At 32.2% G+C, this 24,345-nt stretch overlaps 1 protein-coding gene across 7 annotated transcripts in view; it reads right to left on the bottom strand.

Moving 5' to 3' along the window:
- Positions 1-24,345, bottom strand: part of LOC127721327 (ankyrin-3-like) — a 262,076-nt gene that overhangs the window by 89,865 nt on the left and 147,866 nt on the right. Inside the window, exon 1 of one of the 7 annotated variants that reach the window (XM_052228070.1) lies at positions 14,547-14,784. The exons of the other annotated variants lie outside the window; for them this stretch is intronic. The gene's annotated coding sequence lies outside the window, so the exon portion shown is untranslated. Of the gene's footprint in view, positions 1-14,546; positions 14,785-24,345 lie in introns of those variants that run through there. 7 annotated transcript variants of the gene reach the window in all.

Genomic DNA, 24,345 nt, shown 5'->3' with positions numbered 1-24,345 from the left:
TCTGTTTACCAGGTTGATAATAAGCTTCGATATCATCTGGTTTTTTCACTGGTATTATTGTGTATCCTTTTTTCTGTAAAACTAGTGCTGTGTGTCTTGCAATAAAAGATTTCCCTACTCCTGATGGGGCAGTTAAAGTCAAACAACTGTTGTCCTTTAAATGTTTAATGACGTAATCACTGGCTCTTGTAGTCACAAACATCTCATCCTTTTTTTCCCAGTCTTTTATTTGTATTTTCATTTGGTCTGAAAACATAGAAAGTGTGCTAATATGTTCTATAATAGTATATACTTAGAAATAAAAATTTGATTGACTGATTGATGCTTAATATCACTTCCAGCAATGTTGATTATTTCGTGGCGGTCAGTTTTTATAGGTTGAGGAAACTTTACTGCCCGGAACCACCGACCTTCTGTAGGAAAACTGACATTCGTAGTTAATTATGATTGGAGTCGAGCACTCCAGCCACGTCGGGGATTCAAAATCACAACCTTAGTGTTCACATGCTTGTGATACAGCAGTTGGACTACATAGACCACTCGGCCACCGAGGCTCAAATAAAAATTTTACTTTTATATGCATTACAAATGTATATATTTTCATTTAAAACATGCATAAAAAAGATAATAAAGTCTATGGTATACTGAGTTGTTTCACATTTTGAAATCTTTGAACCTTTGAAGTTATAACTTACTATACAGCATCGGTTCTAAATATCGTTGAAGACTGGATGACAACCTCCATTGTTATACGAGCTTGTCCTTTGTTGGAGATTTGTCTCATTGGCCATCACATCATATATGATTGTTTAGATAACACTATTATTGAAACTCCCCCAAGATAATTATACCGTAAAAAAAAGACAATAAAATATTGTCTTGGTTAACCATGGATCGGTACTTTAAACTAATAGTAAATTCATTCAAAGGAAAACTAAAATACATGGTTTTGGGGTTTTTAAATCAATTATTTGACCTTTATTGAATGGACAAGGTCAGTCGTCATCGCCCATGGAATAAGACTCATTGTCTTTTGGTGGTGAACTCATATACTAAATACGAAAAGCGAGACATAACTTTATTTGACGACTGTGTCAAAGGTCAAGGTCCCAAACAGTCATAACAATACACTTACCGTCTTTTAGTGATAAATCTTCATACCAAGTGTCATAAGTCAATGGCAAAAGAAAAAAAGAATTTGGCCTAGGCAAGTATGTACTGGCCTACTGAGATCTGACTGCATGCAAATTTGCATGTGTATGCTTACGAATACCCTTTATTCTAATTTGAAAACAAAATGAAGAAAGAGCAAAATATGTCTACGGGAAACAAATCCCCTGCTTGATAATATACGGAATATTTAGAATTTTGTTTTTCATTTGAAAAGGGACATAACTCTAGAACGGTGAAAGTGACGCCATCAATTCAAGTTTAATTTGTATTTTGATGGTAGTAAGCACTGTGTATAAGTTTCACAATGTTTGGTTGAGGCAAAGTAAAGTTATCGGGCGGAAACTTCCAATTCGGCAAATATTTCATTTAAATAGGGGCATAACTACATGTAAAGAATGCTAAAATTGAGGCCACCCTAATTCGAACTTGATCTGTGTTTTGTGATAATAGGAATTGTGTATCAGATTCAAAACATTGGCCATTTCAGAACAGTAGTAGGGTGATATTCAACCTCCCAAGCACATCTCTGTTACACAGACTGGACTTTAAACTAGAATGAGTACTTTGGGGGCCTCGATTGGTCAAAATGGCCAGCGACTTTGACCTGGAGATCAATCTGTAAATATGTCTTTTGTTTGGATATTCTTGCCTAGAAGGCTGATAGTTCTCTTAGAATTTTCCGGCTTCCTCCACCATAAATCAGACTTCCTTGTGGTGTAATACTCACCTTGTGGAGTTATAAAATGTAAAAATACATGACATGAACTAATTATATATATACCTCTAATATGTTTTGGTATAACTTCTTCCTACTCAATTTTCATTTTCATTATTTTCTCTTTTAGATCTGAATTAAGAACAGAAAATTGATCCTGTGTTTTATTATACTAAGCAAATTACATAAACAAAATGAATTATTCAAAATTCTCATGATAAACCCATGTATATAAAAAAATAGACAAAATATACAGCCTTCAACAATGAACAAAACCTATGCCTCATAGAAAACTCTGAATTGCCCCAACATTACAAATGTTAAACAATTCAAACGAGAAAACTAAAGGCGGTAATCCTTTCATCTAACATAGGACAGTCATGTAACAGCAACAATTAAGAACAAACTACAGCTAGACATGCTAGAGGATATGTATTGCTCACATGCATCTTCAACAATGGCCACTTTTTAGTAAAAATTATCATGTAAAGAGAACAACTAATTTAAATGTTAACTGAAAAATTAAATCATGTTAACATGTTTGCCAATCTTATCCTGCTAATAAAGTTTCCTTTCTAAAGTTTCTTTTGATCTTTTTATTTTATTATCAATTGAAGCAGAGATATGTCTCGCCTATCGGAATAAAATTCAGAAATAGACAATCTGATGGACGGCAACACTGCTTATTAATTCTGTCACTGGACCATGATCTTGTTGGCAGGACCAGATAATGGTCAACAAACTGAGCTGTACAGACAGTAATGTAACTTCATACAAAATATCATTGATCTATCACAAGTAGATCACGTCAAATTAACTAAAGCAGAACACTTAACATTGAAAATTGCTTATTAATTCAAAGTCACTGGACCATGTCCTAAGGGACAGGGCCTTAAAATAGTAGTAAAACTGATATGTACTAATAGTAATGCAACTTTACACAAAATATCATTGATCTATCACAAGTCAATCCTATCAAACTTCAAACTAACTTAAGGGCATACGATACAGTTACAGGGGATTTAATGACGTTGCTAACGTAAAATGTTATTTTCGCGACGTCAAACTGAGACATATCGAAAAAAGAGTCATTTTTTTACTGTTTTTCATGACTTAAACAGATTTAACTTGAAAACAAGAACATGGACCCCTCTTTTTTAAAATGGCATTATGTTTGGTTAAGTATGAAGATTATTTGTACCAATTTTAATGAAAAAGTCAACATTGACATTTTTTTAAATTTGATAAATATACCGCAAAAATATCCGTTTTTTTCCTAAAATCCTGAAACTTTGTTAAACATTAATTATTTCCAAAGAAATGTTATACATATTAAGAGCATATTTATTTTAAGAAGATTTTCATAATGTTTCTACAAAAATCCGCTTGTGTTTATCTGTTGAAATAAAAAAGTTAGGTGTGTCTATCCAAAGGAAAGAAATGTCCAAAAAACCGAAATTTTGAGTAAATGTCTAACATTTCGACCCCTTTTATCTCTTAAAGTAGCACATGAAGGTATATTTTTTATTACATATTTGAATAGCTTAGGTAAAAAATAGCTTGTTTGCAAATTTTCGTAGAAAAGTCATTATGTGATCGAAACTGTATCGTATGCCCTTAAACAGAAAACTTAACATTGAAAATTGCCTATTAATTCAAATAACTTGACCATGTCTAAGGGGGGCAGGGCCTAAAAATTGTCATCAAACTGATATGTACTAATAGAAATGCAACTTTCATCGTCAATATCAGTGATCTATCACAAGTAGTTCCTATCAAACTAATTTAAACAGAAAATCGTAGTCGTAGCTGGAAAAGCAACCCTATATCTCGCTTTCCGCGACTTTCGTCGCAGGTAAGACGAAAATGTAAAAAAAATATCATTAAAGGGCAATAACTCCAACAACCAGTCGGCTGAATATTAAAACTATTTACTTATTTGTATATTTTGTCTTCCTGATCATTTGTGATATTTAAAGTTTATATCTTTCTATAACAATTTTCAAGATAATAGGCAAACATTGAACATTGAAATTAACATTAAAGGGCAATAACTCTCATGATGAGTCGTCTGACGACATTAATCTCGTTGACTTATGTGTATATCTTGTCTTGCTGTTTATTTTTGTTTCTTAAAGTTTTTTTCCATCTTTTATAATTCGAGATAGTAGGGAAAACAATTTTAAAGTGGTAAAATTCGTCATTTAAGGGCAATAACTACTATAATAATTGGTTTGACAGTTTGGACGTAAAAAAAAATAGTTACACCTCAATATTATGAACATTTTTGCTACAGTTAGAATTTTTCTTTTTATAGTAGTTTTAAAAAATAATAGGCAAAACTTGCATTTTACCCCTATTTTCTATTTTTAGTCATGTCGGTCATTTTGGTTGGCAGCCAAGGTCATCGGACACAATTTTTAAATCAAATACCCCAATGATGATTGTAGCCAAGTTTGATCAAATTTGGCCGAGTGGTTTAAGAAGATTTTTGTAAAAGTTTACGGACGGTTAGTGATAATAAAAGCTTATTCTGCCTTTCGAACATGTGAGCTAACGAGAAGCTCGTAAGATCTTGTTTTGCTTACCTGCATCTTCAACAATAACCACTTTTTAGTAATATTAATCCTATTAAAGGTGAATTACTCCATTAAGAGTTAACTGACAATTTCAGTCATGTTGACAAATTTGTAGATCTTATTCATCTGATAATTTTCCATTCAGGAAGTTTACAATAGATTGTATACTTTCATAAGGCATCGGCTTCAACCGTTAGATAAACAGATTGGATACTTTAGGATGTGTTTTATTCCTAAAAAAAATCGTAAAGGGTTCCGCGGAACCCTGTGTTTCGCCATCGAGTGTTGCTGCCAGTGTAAAAGTGAAATGTTGACTAAAAAGAGTGTCCATTTATATCAGTAAAATACAGAATTTAAAAAATAAATTTAAACGTTTTCTTTAGGTGTTATTTCTTGGTCTTGAAGATAAGCTTCTGTCCAAGTGTCATAACAATCCATTAGGGTTTACAAATTTACCCTGTGAAAAATTATTTAAATCCCAGACTGTCTGTAAATGTTAACTTTGAAAAACTAAGTCCATCTATTAGAAAAATACTAAAAAGGAAAAAAAATATATATGTTCAAGGTTTGCTTCAGACATTATCTCTTAATCAATAAAAAGTTTCAGACATAATCTCTTAATCAATAAAAAGCTTCTGCCAAAGGTTCATAAAAATCTATTAAGGTATGACAAATTAATTGATGTGTAACAAACTTTATCTTATTGTTAACTGTAAAAACCTAAGTCCATTTATCAGTAAAATACAGAAAAAATAAAATAAATATTTTCCAAATTGTGCTCTGGATACTGCCTGTTGGTCATAAACAAGGTTATGTCCAAATTTCATAACACTACATGTAGGGTTGACAAAGTTATTGATGTCTAAAAAAACTTTAACCACAGACTGAACCTAAATGATGACGCCACCGTCAAATAAATTTCGTAGGCTCAAAAAAAATGTAGTATTAATGTTTGAATACTAATTTTAGGAAGATCTTTTTAAAATTTTGTGTAACTTTTTTTTTTAACAAGCTTATAGCTTCAACAAATATGGACTGAATGGTTACCTACAATTCAAATGAATTCGATTGAATTTTGAAAATGTATATTTCAAACACTTCTTCGCGGATCTGGTATCTGCGGAAGAAAATATCAAAACATATCTACATGAGACAGCAGTTCCAACTTTTTATCCAGAGAAATTTAGAGGGCCGGATTCATTCGAAGAGGAGTTTTTTTTTACATTTATGCCTGACATTGAAGTATTGCTGTTAGTTTATGATCTTGTTATCTCTTAAATACGTACGTTTGTACATGCTATTATGATGGCCCTTCATAAATTTTGCATGACTTCAACTGTAAGTCATTTTATATTTTTTGTAAGCTACGGGTTTTCCTCTACATATTCCCCAGACAATCGCACTGACACTAATACTACCATGTGAGTGCAATACGCAATAATCCGTCTAGATGAAATAGACATTAACCGATTCTTTCTAGTAAAATGTGAGACAAACAACAAGACATTTTATTGTTGTGCTGAGTCATAGTGTGTGCATATTCATCATTTATGCACAACGCACACAAAAATAAAAGTTTGTCCTGTTATCGTTACCCGTTCCAAATGTACAGTCCATTATTTACGATTTGTCATTTAAATTTCTCATTGGTCAATAATTCTATTTAAAAACAACAAATGAAAACAGGTTAATTTTGTACATATAGTAAACACCACTACAAAATCCCTTGATTAAAATTATGAATGAAACCTTTGCAGAGTTGAACAATTTAAAGTTAAGATCAACAAGTCTACGATATCAGGTTGGCAACCAACTAACCTGTTTGAAGTTAAATGATGAGTTCGAAATACAGTTGCATTTTTTTCAAATCATTTGTCGAATTGAATTTCAAAGGTCGCCGGGATCTTCCCAATTTATGTTCTCCCCTTGGTCGCAGTGATGTCAGCAGCCAACTTCCGTCTATGAAAAGCTCCGGGCTGAAATTTATTTCCAGGTGACAACCCATGGCCAGAAATCCTCAAGAAACAAGATGCCTGTCGAAGAAGAGTTTGCAATACTTGCATACGCGAAAGAAAATAGATAAAAAGTACTAGACCCAGAAAGATACACACAAAAACTTAGACAAACAGAATAGAAACATAAAAAATAGTGCACTGCTCCTCTCCAATTCTAACTAATGCACTGTGTAGAGATATTCAGCCTTTTTCAAAATTTTAGATCATAAGGGTCTCATGGACTGAAAATAAGCGTGTCCCTGCTCAGATTTTATTCCACTTCAAATTTACAAGCCACCCTCCCTCTCAAAATTAAATTTTGTCTTTTCTATTTTTTTTTCAATTTACATGGTGAACAGATCAATGTGTATTCAATTTACTAGTAAGATCGTATGGTTTACATCATTATTATTAGAGGCCTCAGCATTCATTATAAATAAGAAGATGTGGTATGAGTGCAATGCAACAACTCTCCATCCAAGTCACAATGTATAAAAAGTTAACAATTTTAGATCAAAGTACCGCCTTCAATTCGGAGACTTGGCTCACACCGAACAGCAAGCTATAAAGGGCAAGAAAATGACTAGTGTAAAATAATTCAAACAGGAAAATAAATGGTCTAATCTATATAAAAAAGGAGAAATATGAAACACCTATGAACCACACCAACAAACGACAACCACTGAACAACAGGCTCCTGACTTAGGGCAGGTGCATAAAAAAGCAGCGAGTTTAAACGTTTTAACAGGCAGCAACCTTAACCCTAACATGAGACAGTAATGTAACATTACAACATAAAAAAACACTTTACAATATCAATAGAAATGGCTTTACTCGATTAAAAAGACATTTAAACAAACACAAGTAATAATACACTGGACGAATAAGTTTGATTTTTGACACAATATATTTACAAAATTAAAACGTAGGTTCCTATATGACATAGACGTTACAGGTAGTAATAAAAAAGTAGGCAGAGTGTTAATAAGACAACTCTTACCTGGGACAAAATGGCGTAAATAAAACAACGTACACAGGTAAATTGAAATATAATAGTTTTGTTGTTAGGAGTACGGAAGTAAACATTTTTTTTTACAAAATTAATAAATTTGTTGTTCGGAGTACGAGTAGAGAAGGGAAAATTATCGCCATATTAAATACTTATCAACGGTGGAACATATTAAAAATAGTGAGACGAGATATCACACAAAATAAGTAAACATTGAAATACAGAAATGCATTACAAATTGTGTCAACTAGTCAAATTAACACGAAAGTAACGATTTGAGAGTACTCGCAGTTACTGAAAGCTAGTTAAAAGCCAAAAAGAATTAAACAATTAAAAATCATGCATAAGAAACTAAAATCAACTAAAACACATCCCAGGGATTTAGTGATTTAACACCTCAGACAGTCAAAGAAGACATAAATTGTGCAATGCCAAATATTAAGGTACCGACAGGTAGTAGGATCGTTAGGATTTAACCTTACAATGTATTATAAATATTTATCATGTTATATATAGATAAAGCAGTCTCTAAATAGAAAATAAACGTAAATGTGTATTTATACATCCCCAAAACCATTCGAAAAGAATAAAAATTTAGTTATGTTTTTATTTGTTGATGACAAAATCGATGAAAGTGCCACAAATGTTAACAATATTCAAAAATCTTATTACAACATTAATAAGATAACCTTTACTAATAAGTTTGTTTGAGGGTCGATGAGTTTACACGGATCACATAGTGATTTCCGCGCGTTTAGTACAATATTAACGTAAATGTTTTGATGTGAAATCCCGTTTTTAATACGTTTTCTACGAATACAGCCAAATTAACTAATCAAATCTTTGTATCTATGAAACAGTAAGAGTTTTAGGTAATTTATGGTAACTCCATGACTTAATAATTTACCAGTGATGCATTGATTACACACACGGGCATAACGAACGAGTTCTACAGATGTTATACTGAAAAACAAGGAGTTTCCAGAAATTCGTGCTTACAAATATGTCTATCATTATGACATTCAGTTCTTCAAGGAAAGTGCATTGAATATCAACATCAATTGGCTGTATTGTTGTCCTATGTTATATATTCATTGAGCTGTTATACTTATAACTTGTTGGTGTAGGTCGGTTTGTTGTTGCTTGTTGTTTAATATCTAATGTTGAATAAATGGACAATAATCAGCTACATTTAAATTTGTTTATTGTTTATATGATATTTTCGAAAGAAGGAAACAAAACAAAACCCAGTAGCTCTATAATCATTGCACACAATAAATATGCAATAAACCTAAAAAACGAAATTTACAGAGTAAATGAAATCACTAAACTGTGAATGAACTTGCAGCTTAGAAAAGTTAACTGAGAACACATGACTTAGAAATTTTTTAACAGAGAACTCACAAAAGATTGATAGCTAGAGAGATATTTGCTAACAAACTAAGAACCTGGGAGTCCCAAAATTTGATATAAGAAACGCAATGATAACTGTCAATATTTTGTGCTGACAGACCTACTTAGAAGAAATGAACCAGAAACAGAGAATTCACAAATTGATTTTGACTATTAATAAACATATGTACTTATGAAAATAGCTAGATTGGTGATATTCTAAAATATTTCTCAGATTGCTCAATGCCCGAATCATAACGTTTGTACTTTAAAACTTAGGTTAATCAAACTTAATAGGCATTTGCATCATGGGCATGGGGTATGTGATATCACTAAGTCAGATCACTCTGACCTTGACTCTGTCTTTTGACACCTATGATAGTGAAAACTTGTTCAATTTGTGTCTGGCTCATATCTTTTCGTACCGTAAAATTTTTGTTAAACAAACTTGGTATGCAGTTGCATCATGGGCTTGGGGTATGACATATGCCAAAGTTAGATCTTTCTGACCTTTCCCCTTGACCCCTATGATAGTAAAACAGTTTCTGGTTTGTGTTTGGTGCTTTTTGTACTGTAGCACGTTTTGTACGTAGAAGCACCATACTGACCTTGACCTTCAGATTCATAGTAAACAGTATGAAAACCTCAGACTTTGTTCCTTGGTCCAATGTGTCGATTTAACACAGGGGCAATGATTAAATTAAATGAATAAATGAAAACCCAAAATCTCAAAATGTCATCGCATAATGCTGAAATTCACACCATCAACTTAAATTTATGTACAGTGTTATAAGTCCCGCTACTAATCTAGTGTAAATTAGCTTGGTAGTCTTGTCTACATATTGCCGTTGTGGATAAATTGCTTTCATATACATTTACTTTTACTACGGTTGTATTGATGTTAAGTTTGCTGTCTTATTCAAAATAGGAGATGTGGTATTATTGCCAACGAAACAACTATTCACCAGAATTAAAAGGAGGAAGATATAAACAATTAGAGTTCACCATATGACCCTCAAAAATGAGACAACATATACAGTACCATACAGTCGGCTATAAAAGGCCACGATATTAAAAATGTGGAACAATTCATTGAACTCAAACAGGAAAACTAACGGCTTAATTAATTAAAATTAAATTTACGAAAATCATATATGACGGATATGAGGAAATAAAAACCACTGAATCACAGGCCTGGATAGGCACATTAAGAATGAAACAGAGCTTTCTGAGTACTTTTATTAAATCTACAGCAAGGTTGAAACAAAAATATCAAAACATTTACATGATAAACATATAAAATAAGAGGTGATTGCTGATTGAAACAACTATTTAGTAACAAACAACAAAGCTGTGACTAAATTCATATTTGAAATAATACACATCTTCCGTTGCAAACTTTCCACGGACAACAGCGAGACAATATTGTATACTTAGACCATACCTTTGACTTTACATCGATTTTTGCAAAATTGATGCAGACACAAAAAAGTATACCACATCTCCTTATTTTTCTATAAGTGTTATGCGCAGTTCATGTCTGCATTGGCAGCATCTTCCTTGTGCAAAACTAAAAAAATGCACCAAAGGAAAGGCACTGGTTTTGTAACACTTGTAAAGCATTTTAGGTGGTTGAATCTTACTTTTGATTTAAAAACTTATAGGATGTTTTTATTGAATTTCTTAGTTCTAATGTCGATGTTAATATGCATTCTATGGTGGTTAGTGTGTATTACATTTAAAAAAAAAGATATTTTTTTTAGAGACTTCTTATAAAAGTAAAGAATATCAATTTTAATATGCATGCTTTGCTTATGTATAAATGTTTTAAATAAGGCATATTTTTTAGAGATTTTTTTTATTAAACTGCTTTTTTTCATATTTTTTATATCCTTAATTTATATACTGAAAATCTTAATTAAGACCTGCAAAAAAACAAAACTCTATCTAAATCGCTATTTTGCCGGAGCAAAATAGCGCTAAGGAGGCTATTTTGCCGGAGCCGGAAAATAGCCACTGCCTAAAATTAAAGGTAAGCAAATGTAGTATTTAAAAATAAGGAAATGTGGTATAATTGCACATGATACTTGGTCTTCTATGTAAATATATACACTATATAATGTGTGTCGGTTTTTCAATTGGGAACAACAAAACAAATAATTATAAATTCATCAACTATATATCGGCGGAGTTACATTTCCTTCCACTGCGCCAATGTTTTGCCATATCCATTTTTCTCTAAACAAAGCATGGTTATCTGCTCTGAATTTACTGAGAATTTCGGGAAGTAAACTGAATTAGAACAAAAAACACTATCCCAAGTTGAATTCCTAAAACCTAATTTTCCCTGCCTTAAACGTTACTAGATTATGTCATGAAATGATGTAAATGTAAGTTGTCATCTATAACTAGTCATTGGAATTCCGTTTTTTTCTATTTCTATGTGGCTTCATATTTACAAAAAAGGTTAAGTATAAGTGAGCCTAGTTTTAGGGTCGATGAGGTGGCTGTGATAAACTGGCGATGGAATATGAATAGCTATAATTATCCAGAACTACATGTATTTGAGAAGAGACCGTTGGATTCAATATTTCGTCGTGAAAACCTTTAAGTCTTTGTATATAACAAATTCAAAAATTTAAATCAAAAGACCTTATTAAAACTATTTATAGTATCAATACATTTTACATGCGATGATGCACTTTATATAAGCTAGCATTGTCATGAGATAATTAAGTACACAATTCTGTACGTGATCAGTCCAATCAACTTTGGATCGTTTAAAGTACGCGTGTTCTAATTTCGCAGGTATGCTTGGGCTGCGGGGATTGAAAGTTTATGTGAGGTCGAAGGTTTGAATTGACCAATGACAACGATCGTTCCTTAGCGAGTTGATCTAATAAAGTTTGTTTGACTGATTACGTCGCACGGCCTTTTGCTAAGCTTGGCCGCAGTTAAGTGTAAATTGGACGAAGTAGTTTCAGAGAAAATGTTTGTAAAAAGTTAACAGACGACAACGACGGATAACGGACGCCGAGAGATGAGAAAAGCTAACTTGGCCTTTTAGGTTATTCAACGTTAAAAGTTGTTAATTATAGTATGACATTTAATATCTGAATATTGTTAATTCTGGTACTATTGCGACCGTTGATCAACATACAAAATCACATTACTTGTTATTGCAGTTTCTGAACATATTGCTATTATTTAGAAACCTTCTCATAATGTGACATACAAATTCTCAGAAATACAATACTAGAGCTGTCGCAATTTTCATAATAAAAGAAATCACAAAATTTTTATATTTTATATTAAAAATATGTAAACTTATGGAATATTGAATATATGAAGGTGATTCAAATGATTATGACACTGTATAAAAGTGATACGTCCTACGTTCTCTCCTGGATTAACTTTCGTAATGGAAGTACACGTCCAAATATTTTGAGGGCAAGGGTTTATCAATACTCGTATACATATGACCAAAAAGGGACAAGAAAAGAATACAACATTAGGGCATATTTGCAAGCGCGAATTGAAACCTTCGGTTGATAATAATTTCTAATTTTGTCAATGGATAACTTAAGAGAGGTAGATTATTGAACCACGTTGGTACCGATGAACTGGATACAGAGCGGATGATACCCTCGGAGACAGGCAATCAACAAGCAGCAGCATAGACCAAGTGCTATAAAATGAAAATAACACTTTTATATTTGGTGCATCGTAATTTTTTAGTACGGATCACGATTAGAATTAACAAGAGAAATCTAAACAGATTGCTGTCAAACTTCTCTACTTTTGCGAAGTTTGAATGTACGGAGTAAAATTGTAAAGTGTTTCACAAAGATCGCTCAGGAAATCTTTTTTTCTAATGAAATATTACCTTTTTCCATATTTTCTACAAATGATTCTAGCTTTGTAATTTTTGAAATTTGCACGGCTAGTTCACCAAAATTCAATATTTTCTTAACTGCGTTGTAGTCCAAAAATTTAGATTTTGTATCAGCTGCATCTGTAACATCTTGATGATTTCCTAAACCATGGATCGCCTTTAAAATACATAAATTAAAACAAGCAAATAATGTAAAAGAATGTAATAACCAGTTTTATTTGATCTTTCATGCAGATAGTATAAAAAGAAATATATGTGGTACATGTATGATTGCAAATGAGACAACTAACTACCAAAGTTCAAATGAAGTGGATTAAAGCAAGTGTACACATAATTATATTAAGTAAAGCCGTTCTGACCCCATAGATAGTATTTGTTAAATCAAACGTCGATTTTATTATCATACGTAATTTCCTTCAAATCTATTGGAGATACCATAAGATGAATCTAATTTAGTCCTTTAATCATGTTATTCATCTCCTGTTACTTCTTACGTTTTAACAATACAAGAAACGAGAAGACCAAATTACGAATTAGTACCGATTACCCTGAAACAGAAAAAGGAAGACAAAACAAAAACTCGACTAGACAGGATCGTTTGTAATTCGTGCAAAAATGACATGTCCTGATCAAAGAAATGTCTCATCACTTTGAACTAAAAGGTCTGATTTAATGAAGAAATATGTTTGCATGGCATAAATGATATATGCTTGTTTCAACATTAGGCATTATATTTGTCAATATCTTCATACAAAGCGTAAGCGAGGTAAAAAATGTTGACAAACATAATTTCTACTTATGTTAAAATGAGCAAAGAGCATGGCATGAAAAATTAATGTCGATTGATTCTAGTAAGAATGTAATGATTTTTGTACTTCAAAGCGGACCTACAGGACACACCCGAAAGGCAGACAGTTTGAGTTGAAGCCAAAACGTTATAGAAAATCAACCGTTTTACATGATAAAAAAACATGTACACTTTCTTTTAGAATGGTTCTATTTAATATCTAAGCAATCAACCTCAACAAAAATGTAAATTTTTCAAAATACAACTGACGTTGCAATTATAATTGTAATGTAAAACACACACGCGGTATCAATGTACTATTGATATGAGAACATTAGCGAAAAGAGAACGTCTTATTAGAATAAGCGATATATCAACTCAATTTGTTCATTTCAAATCCTAAGAGGAACAATCAAGATTGATATTATTGTTGTGCAAGAATATCCTTTTGTTGATATTATCAAAATGATAATGTTAATAAATTTGTAAAAATACTTTAATAAGACAAGAATATAAAACTAATTACGTGTGAGTTACTTAACCTCAACTCCTCCATCAATTACAAATTGCAGAGTGTGGGTCATTTATTTCTTTGGGGGGGGGGGGGGGGGGTGGCGGTGGGGGGGGGGGGGGGAGGGGGGATGTTCCTTGTTTGTTGTCTACAAAATTTAAATATGGCCTACTTACTATTTGAGTTTACTATCTACCTACAAAATCACCATTAACATTTATATACTGTGATATTAACCGTTAGTGGTCTGTTAATAAAGGGCGTCAGAGTTGTAATATAAAAAAAAAATGTTTATTTTTCTTTTTTTTATAGAAAGTGTTGGTATTATTGCCAATGGGACAATGATCCAAGGGAGTCCAATTGACGTAAATGCAATCACCTACATGGATTTGTAAGGTCTTCAACAATGAACACATCACCTACCGTATATGAAAGTTTTTTTTTGTTTATATGTTTGCTAATATCCACTGAAAAAACAATAATGGTCATACCATTTCCAAATCGATCCATATTCTTTCGAAATCTGTATCTGATACTTTGCCGTCTTTTGAATGCGAAACAATGAAATTTTTATAATATTTAATCCGTGCTATGTGAGCACCATGAGACAAATCATTCGAATGTGGTAAAACTTCCCATCCAGAAGCTGGTGGTGAGACATATGGTGGTAAATTTCGTAGAAGACAAACCATTAAAGTGACATCTAAATCGGCAGAGGAAACTACAGGTGACCCTACAAAATAGTATGAACAGTTGAATATGTTATATAAACACTTATCGTATCTGTCTCACTGTCAAGTGAACCAGCCGGCCAAAGGGCTTTCCTTATTGTAGCAATATACAAGGAGAGAAATGTTTTTTAATGATTTCTTATTGCCAAAAACTTCAATTTGTATGATACTTTTCCATTGTGGTTCTTCCTATTTGTTCTTTATATATATTGCTTAATTGGTAAACTAGTTTGATAATTGTGGTCCGTTCTTCTATAGTAACTATGTACATTCCGTATCCAAATTTATTACCCTGAACGAAATGCTTACTTTAGCAATTCATCAATACATTGTAAAAGATACCTTCTTGCAAATACTGTTAACAGTGATATACATGTATCATTGAACACCAAATTGATTTTATTATAAAACAAGGAAACTTTACAGTATAGATTTATCGCAATGGTTACTCGTCCAATAGGAAATGTGAACTATATTAACACCCTTTTACCAACATGGTACCTGTTAACCTTAAACTATCTGTTTATAATATGGAACATATTACAACACTCTCTTACAATGTCTTATGACAGTAGATTAAAAAAAATCAAGTCTTTTGTTAATAAAACAGGACCACGACCCCGTAGCAAAATATTCCCGCGCTGTATGAATATGAACTACAACATGTACAGAACAAGCTGTCATTGTTACAATACTAAAAAAATAATGCCCATAAGAATTGTCCAAAATCCTGACACTGACGATATAGCATAGCAAAGAGAATACCGATGTGATGACTAATAATCATACCAAGTAAGAAAGCTTTCTGTCAAACGGTCTCTAAATATTGATGTGTTTCGGAAAGACGACCAGACGAACATAGACCATTTTCATGTCCCCCGCAGCCCAATGTATGGGGAACAAAAACAATTATCATTTGAAGATAAATGAGGTTTTATAAAATGTTGTAATCAACTCCTACAATTGAACCAAAAGTGAAAAATTAGATGCCCGGTCTTCATTTCTTTGTATTTCGGAACAAAGCGTAAATATAATTCACGTAATATGTACATTGATTGTGGGGATAAATATTTGGGGAAGATTTTCAGACACAACCCGTTTTGATTTTTTTTATAAACATTGTAATATATATGTACTAAGATACTCATCTGAAGAAGTTGTCACTAAACGGTTACAGGAACTTCTCGGATTTTTGACCAAACGAGGTTATAAGAAAAGGGACATAGATAACGGGGTTTGCGCGTGCTAACAATAACAGACGCAATGACCTATTACAGTATAAACAGAAGAGGCGAAGCGAAATAGTTTCGTTTATTTTAACATACAATTCCGCCATTACTAACTTTTCCCATTTCATCCGTGCAAATTGGCAAATTATTCCCAAACACTCAAAATTATCCAAGATCTTTCCCAAACCTCCTGTCTTAGCTTTTCGGAGACCAAAAAGTCTGAAAGACTTCTGAAAGAAGTATTAGTGAGAGCTGATGTCTCCTGTAATAAAAGCTCTTCAACTGCAGGATGGTGCAAGTCGTGTGGTAACAAACGATGTCTGAATTGCCAACAAATACTTAAACATTTATTTGCCACTCCACTGGGTCCGTATACACTATATATTGCAATTTAAACCATCGTCGTGGCGTCAGCATATTCATTTACCGTGGATATTTTTCTAGCATCAACGCTTCCTAAAACTGTCGCTTGAATGGACCCACCAAATTATATTCAATTGTTTCGTTTGTGTGACTAATTTCATTAAGTTTGAATTGGCCAATTTACTGATTTCAGTTCACTAATGGAATAACTTTAAAAACTTACCTTTAATTTTTGTAAATTTTATAAACCTTTACTGGGAATCGTACCCTCCTTGAAGTCTGCTATGTGTGACTGACATCAACACATCGACGAAACCTCTCGGCTACCAATGGGTTGCAATTCAAATGTCTAGTTTATATATATAAATGAACATATGATACACATCGGTACAACGGACACACAGGGCTTGTACCTTTATGTATACATAATAGACAATCGTACAGTATCAGCTGGTAGCCACGAGGTTAACATGATTAATACCAATGAGTTAAACAGTCAAGTTAAAGGTAGAGACTTGTCGGTAAAGGTTCGAATCCCTGTATTCTCTTTGTTGTCCCTATTCTTTAGTTTTTTCCGTTTTTCTTATTTTGTATGTTACTGTGGATATTTTTGTAATAATAGTGTGTTTTCCCTTTTTTTTTTTATTATTATTGGCTATTTTACATAATTGAAAACAAAATGATTACATTCAATTTGTCCATTTTTGTTTTATAGATATAGTTTACTTTCATCTGTTTTACTACATATCTTAACACATGTTCATTCGCAAATCCCTTTGCGAGTAAATCGTGATGTGTCTAGAATAAGGCTTTTTGATAGAATTTTGGGTAGCATACTTATTATATGTGATCTCAAATGACATACATGAAATACATACGTTATTTCACATTCAAGTTTTGCTGAATTAAGGTTGTAAGGTGTTTGTCGTTTTAAAAATATTTTTTTTGAAGGCCAACATGATGACTTTCTTATAGAATTATGACCTCTGAGTACCATCAGGTTTCTCTACCACATTTTCTTATTCATATTCTAAATCGAACGAGAAAATTACCTGGTGATGGGTATAACATATCTATTTGTTCCTGATACAATATTCTCTTTTGTTTTCTAGCTGGTTTGTGCAGGCTTGAAAGTATTTCCTTATTTGACGGAGATGACAAAACTGAAGGCAAATTAGGATGGACACCGTCAAAATACCTCCTAAACGCCGTTGTTCCTACTCGGTAATTTAGGTAAACAATGCGAATATCTTCTTCCTTAGTCATGTTAGTCGCCATGACTACATAAGTAAGTGTTCAAATAACGTAGCGTAAGCCTATAAACATGATAAAGTTCGTTTAAAACTTTGTTGCCCCTCTCCACTTATCGCCATCAACTGTCTATCACTGTATTCTGAAAATGAGATAGATTAGAGTCTTTGTTCATATATATGTATTTATATAAATATAAAGAGTCGAAATTAGGACCCGTCACGGTAAGAATATGGATGAATGTCCTGGTTGAAGAGTGGGGTTGGCTAAATGTAATGCTCCTATATGTTTGCAGCAAGTATTATATTCGTTTGTAGTTACTACAGAACATTAATTTTATAATTTGAATAAAAGTTTAGAGAATGTTTAAAACCAGACGTAAAAGAATTTGATAACTTGAGACTGTAAATCGCAGATCTAGCGATCAAAAACGACGAACTTTGTTCTTTCTTCTCCGTTCCTTAAAGTCGCTCTTTATAACTAAGTCATTGTACCTGGCAAAGAATTTTAACCCTATGTCGTGTAAAATAATGATTTTACTACGTATTCGCAAACACATGTTTTCCATATTAAACAGATAAAAAATAAATTTAAAGCTATCGCGAATCAACAAAAAAATCTTTTCGAAACGAAACATGGTGGTCATTTGAAAAAGAGTCTGCAGTTATATAGGAGACATCAAAATTCAAAAAAGAGCCGAAAGATACCAAAGGGACATTCAAACTCACAAGTTGAAAATACACTGACAACGCCATGGCAAAAAAATAAAAAACCCAAAGACATGCAATTGTACATAAAACACAACATAGAAAACTAAAGAATGAGCAACACAAACCCCACCAAACACCGGGGGTGATCACAGGTGCTCCTATAAAAGTCGAAGTGAAACCGACAGTTCAATATTAAAAAGAAAAATACACAAGAAAAACGGAAAAGACAAACAACAGACCACAAATATATAAAGAAAGCGAAAGACTGAAATAAACCGGAGTTAATCGTAGGTGCACTGGAAGGTTGAAGAATCTTCTCCAAATTTGACACTTGAGTGTGCTACATATGATGTAAAAAGTAAAATAACAAAAATACCGAACTCCTAGGCATATTCAAATCAGAAAGTCCCTAATCAAATGCAAAATTAAAAGCTCAAACACATCAAACGAATGAAAAACAACTGTCATTTTCCTGACTTGCTACAGGCATTTTCGTATGTAGAAAACGATGGATTAAACCTTGTTTTATAGCCAGCAAAACCACTAACTTGTATGACAGTCGCATGGTGTCGTTAAATATCATAGTCGCCTATATCATCGCATGAACAACAGGTTCCTGACTTAGGACAGGTGCAAACAAATGCAGCGGGTTTAAACGTTTTAACAGGCGCCAACCTTCATCCTAACCTGAATGTAACATCACAACATAGAAAGACACACTATAAAATATCAATTGAAATGGCTTAACTCATGACATATTAACAAAAGCAAGTAAACATACATTGAACGAACAAATTTGATCTAGGACACAATTTGAATACAATTTTAATAAAAAAGGGGGAGATGTAAAACAATATCAGAAAGACAACTATAACCTTGGACAAAATGGCGTTTATTAAAATAACGTACACAGGTAAATATAATAATTTTGTTGTAATGAGTACATGGAGTACGGAAATATTTTTTTACAAAATGAATAAATGTGTTGTTCATAGTTCGAAAACAGAGGTGAAAATTTGTCGTTATACTAAATACTTTTCAAAGGTGGTTTATCTTAAAGGGAAACTCCGCCAAAAAAAAAATGAAAAATTTATATAATTTTCCTTATGTATTAAAAAGCACAAATTCATAAAAATTAAAGTTTTATTCTTCTACATAAGATATCACCATCGATTTTAAATTGAGAATATCAATTCTCTACAAGTAGCCATCTTGACGGCATCCCAGTTAATAAAACCACGCGATAACTATAAACCACAAAAAACCCAAACAAGCAGGGAAAACGAAGTCGTAATTAAGTGTCAAAATCTCATGTTAATCGTACGGTTGTTTTACCCGACAAGATAATGACAAACGCATACACAGTTTCATAGATCTTAAAAAAAGAATTATACCAGACATAGTTTCTACCTATCGACAACTTTCATATTTTTTATAATCAACTTCATTCGGGATCCGGAACCAGTTTTTTTTTTTTTTTTTTAAACTAGTCAGTCGTTTTTAAACTGTTTTTTTTTTACTAAGTTTATAAAACACATAAATGTAGGGGAATTATAGTTAAGATTACTTTTATAGATTCTCTCATAGCTCAAAGTCAAACAAGCGGTGTTCCGTGTAAAAAAAGTTTTCAAAATCTGATTTTGTTCATTACGCTTTTAAGTAATACATTTATTTAATTCGGCCCTTCCCTAACTTGATCATCATCATGGTTAACGAAAGTACTGCCAGAGGGTTTGTGAGGTGACATGACCAGGTATTCAGGCGATTTCCTGTCGGGTTTAAAAACACTTATTACACAATTACGTAGTGCAGGTTCATGCATCTCTTCACTGCTGACATAACAAAATGTATATACCACTGTGTATAGATCAGTGACACTGTGTATACGGCCGGTAATTTGGAACTATCAGGTGTAATATACATCATATGTACATTTTGTTTGTCTTGAATATCCCGACAGTGATAAACAAGACATTTCTAAACTCATACGTGTAGGCAATTTTACTACCACTTGTTTATGAATAACAAATTCTGGTGTAATGAATGATATTCATGAAAATCTAAACAATTTCAACTTCAGATTAGATGCAATAAAACACTATTTAGATATTTCCAATGGTATGTAAAATAACAGCGACTCGGTTAGCAGATTAAAATTTTGTTTATCAATGTTTTCAAACTTTTTCCGTATTTACTGTCTATTTGTATTACATTATTAATGTTTTTAACGTTGGCATCAATATTTCTTTGTTTACTAGCAATGTGCAGTTTACTATCCATATCCGTATACTGAAAAATCCTAAAGGGATCTAAGTCTCCATTTTGAATAGCATACCCTTCTTTAAATAAAAAATAATTAAAAATATTTCTATGTGACTTTATATCTTACAAAGACACTCATTTCCTTCCTAAATGATTCTTCTTTCAGAAGCATGCATCGATTTTCCGATCAGGTCAAAATATTCAAATTTAAATTTAAATATTCCTAGTATTTCATAAAAATTGCACACAAATGTCGATCATTGGTTAATACAAATAAAAAGTTACTGAACTATAGATAGTCACACTTTAAAATATGTATAGTATATTGAAAAAAAAAAGAAACCTCCAGAACAAATTTGATCTAAATTTAGATCAATCTCTAACTTGCTTTACTTCCTCGAACATAAGCATATATAGTATAATCACAGATTTATGTGTCAATTCGATTGTTCTAGAACAGATTACGAAATTCGTCATCACAATTGTTAGTTATAGTGTATGATAATGTGAACAAAGTGAAATTCCAATTAAGCGTATATATGTCTCTGTTTCGGCGGTTCATTTGTGAAATAGAAGAAAAGAGAACAATTGGTATCTAAGTGGATCTACGTTTCGACCAAGCTTCATAAATTGATAACAAAATATTCAAGATTTACGATTTATATTGAATAAAAAGATGTGGGATATTATTGCCAATGACAGAGACCAAATTAGCCCAATTAATTTTTGTGCGTACTATGTAGTGCACGGATCACATCTGTTTTAACATGTAGCTGAAAGAAAATTACCACCTAACTAAGTTTAAGAGTATACACAACTACCCTATTTTTTGTGCATTATGCCTGAGACTACTATAACACAGTCGGCGGAGGACATTTTAGCACATTGATAGGACATTTTAGCGAATAAGTTCGGACGTTTTAGCGCAAGATTTTTAACCCATTTTAGCGAAAATTAAAATTATCAATGCCCATTTTAGCGCAATATTTTTAACCCATTTTATAATAAATGATAAATAGAAATTTTTAATCGAATCAAGACCACACAATATAAAACAAAATCATGTCCATTATAATACAGCATTAAAAGTCCAAAAGGTTAAATCAAATGTTAAAAGTCTGTTCTAGCCTGGAACTTATCAGCTCCATGATTGTGGCTGTTCGTTTGTTTAATGATAATAGATGCTTTCTAGTCTGCCTTAATCTAGCTTTGCAGTCGATTATCTGCAAATATAAAAGGTTATAAAATTGATACTTGAGATGTAAACAATTAAAGGCCTTCAACAATGAGAAAACCCATATTATCTACATCTTATTTATTAACGGCTGTGTCTATAATAAAACTTATATTTTTTTTCAGTTATTGTAAATTTTATATGAATGCAACTTTAAAATGAATTGATTACTTAAACAATGGAATTATGTTATCAATGTAAATAATGTTGTGCATTTCATATACAGTAAATATTTAATAATATTTACCGAACATCTCCATGCTATTTCTTGCTCTTTCAATATTCTGTCTATCCTTTATCGGTATTCAACAAATATTACACTTTTCTTCCCTCTCTTCGTTTCAACAACATTTGTTTCCATGATGAACCAAAGTGAACATATAAACAACTTAAACATTAAGCCAGCATAAATTGCTGTTCGTGGTTTTAGTAAGTATTATTCAACCAGGTAAGTTTTCGCTAAAAAGGGCTATCGAAAATACGGGTGAACGGATTAATCCTGCGCTAAAATGGGTTCTAATGTCTGCGCTTAAATGTCCCCTAGTAGTTAATGTTTTTCTCGCTTAAACGTCCAGTAGAGTAGTCTCAGATTATACGCTCGGGAATATACGTTTCACTACGATTATTAGCAAATGCTATTTTCAAACTCTAGTCCTCAGCAAAAGCGCTGCTTTTTTTATCGGACAAGCCTAATTTTGTATTAAATTGAGTAAGGAGGCTATGATTTAAAATTCGGTTAGGTTTTGGCTGACTTGGTGTCATACCACCCGCCCCATACTCAGTATTTTTTCACATTAGTCATATAAATTTCAGATCCTTTAGTTTGCACATAAATATCATTATTCAAATTTCGTTTAACAACTTACACAACTTAGACGAATAGTAACGTATGGCTAAGTACAGCATGCAGACATTAACCTATCGTTGAAAGAGATACGACCACGAGACATTGATACTACAGATTCCCTAAAAGTCTTCGGTCTGCATACAAAAGTATATCATTATTTGAATAACCATGTTTAATTTACACCCACCAAACCACTAAAAACGTATGGCGTATACCATGCAGACATTTAGATATATTGAGGGACCACTTACAACACCTCATATAAAAATAAACACGCTCTATTCATAAAATTGTGCAAATAAAAGTTTATTTGATGAGGAAAATTTGTCTCCTTTGATCTCGAATTAACTTGTTCAACAGCTAATTAATTAACTTAAATGTCTACTGAATGCTGATCATTTTATGAAAGAAATTATAATCGGCATTCTTTTTAAAAAATAATTCCTAAAAGTCTTCGGTTTGCATACAAAAGTATATCATTATTTGAATAACCATGTTGAATTTACACCCACCAAACCACTAAAAACGTATGGCGTATACCAAGCAGACATTTAGATATATTGAGTGACCACTTACAACACCTCATATAAAAATAAACACGCTCTATGCATAAAATTTATTTTACGAGGAAAATTGTCTCCTTTGATCTAGAGTTAACTTGTGTTCAACAGCTAATTAATTAACCTAATTTCTACTGAATGCTGATCATTTTATGAAAGAGATGATAATCGGCATTCTATTTAAAAAATAATCCCCCGGAGATATAATTTCCAGGTGATTGCTATTTCAATTTCATTACGTATACATCGAAATATTAGTTAAAGAATTCTGCAAGACTGGTAACTTAATTAAACACATGTGCAATGGTATCCCTCTATCAAATTTGGGGAGATGTAGCATTATTTTATTATTTTTTCTTCATATTTGAATCTTTATGTTAATTGCAGAGAGCGTAACTGAAAAAAATTCCCTTTTTAATCTATGCTCTGCTAGAATTAAAAATTTGAGTTTTATTTTCAAGGAAATCATACAATTATTTTTTTTCTCATTGTCATCGTGTATTTAATCTCAATGTATTAAACTTGCCATTCCGGCTATTTCTGTTAATCTGTTGGTTCAAAATGACAACATATTTACACCTGTCAAAGCGTGTTCAAGAAGCGTCCAAATTCCTGAGGCTTAATTGCACTCAGGTAAAATAAACGAATTGTTGTACACATGCTCATCTATTCGAGAAATAAACAATGCCTTTCCGAAATAACAGACGCATTCTATTCACACAGACTTTGCATTGAAATGAAATTATTATTATATGGTAAATAAAAATGATAAATATTTTCATTTTTATATCAGTAAATAATTTGTCTTAAATAGATATTTCCAGAAAAAAATCACAACTATTAATAGATAAAATCAAATCGCAAATACGAACAATAATATTTTTTATTTAATCAACGCAAAACGTTACACGTGTGTTCATTTTCTTTCATTCTTCTTTTGTGGTTATTAGCTACGAGATACGGTCATCATTTTAATTAAAGAAAAATTTGGTAAGCGGTTAAGACTTTTACTGATTTTATTATTTCCCAGCATTCACTAAATCGGGTTAAAACGTCACAACCCAAGGACGTATGTCAACCAAAAAAGTTACAAATACTTGATT

Source organism: Mytilus californianus, unplaced genomic scaffold, assembly GCF_021869535.1.
Source record: "Mytilus californianus isolate M0D057914Y unplaced genomic scaffold, xbMytCali1.0.p SCAF_12, whole genome shotgun sequence".
NCBI classification, from domain to species: domain Eukaryota; kingdom Metazoa; phylum Mollusca; class Bivalvia; order Mytilida; family Mytilidae; genus Mytilus; species Mytilus californianus.
Note: the sequence above shows the minus strand (reverse complement) of the source record. Positions and strands in the feature narration are given on the sequence as shown.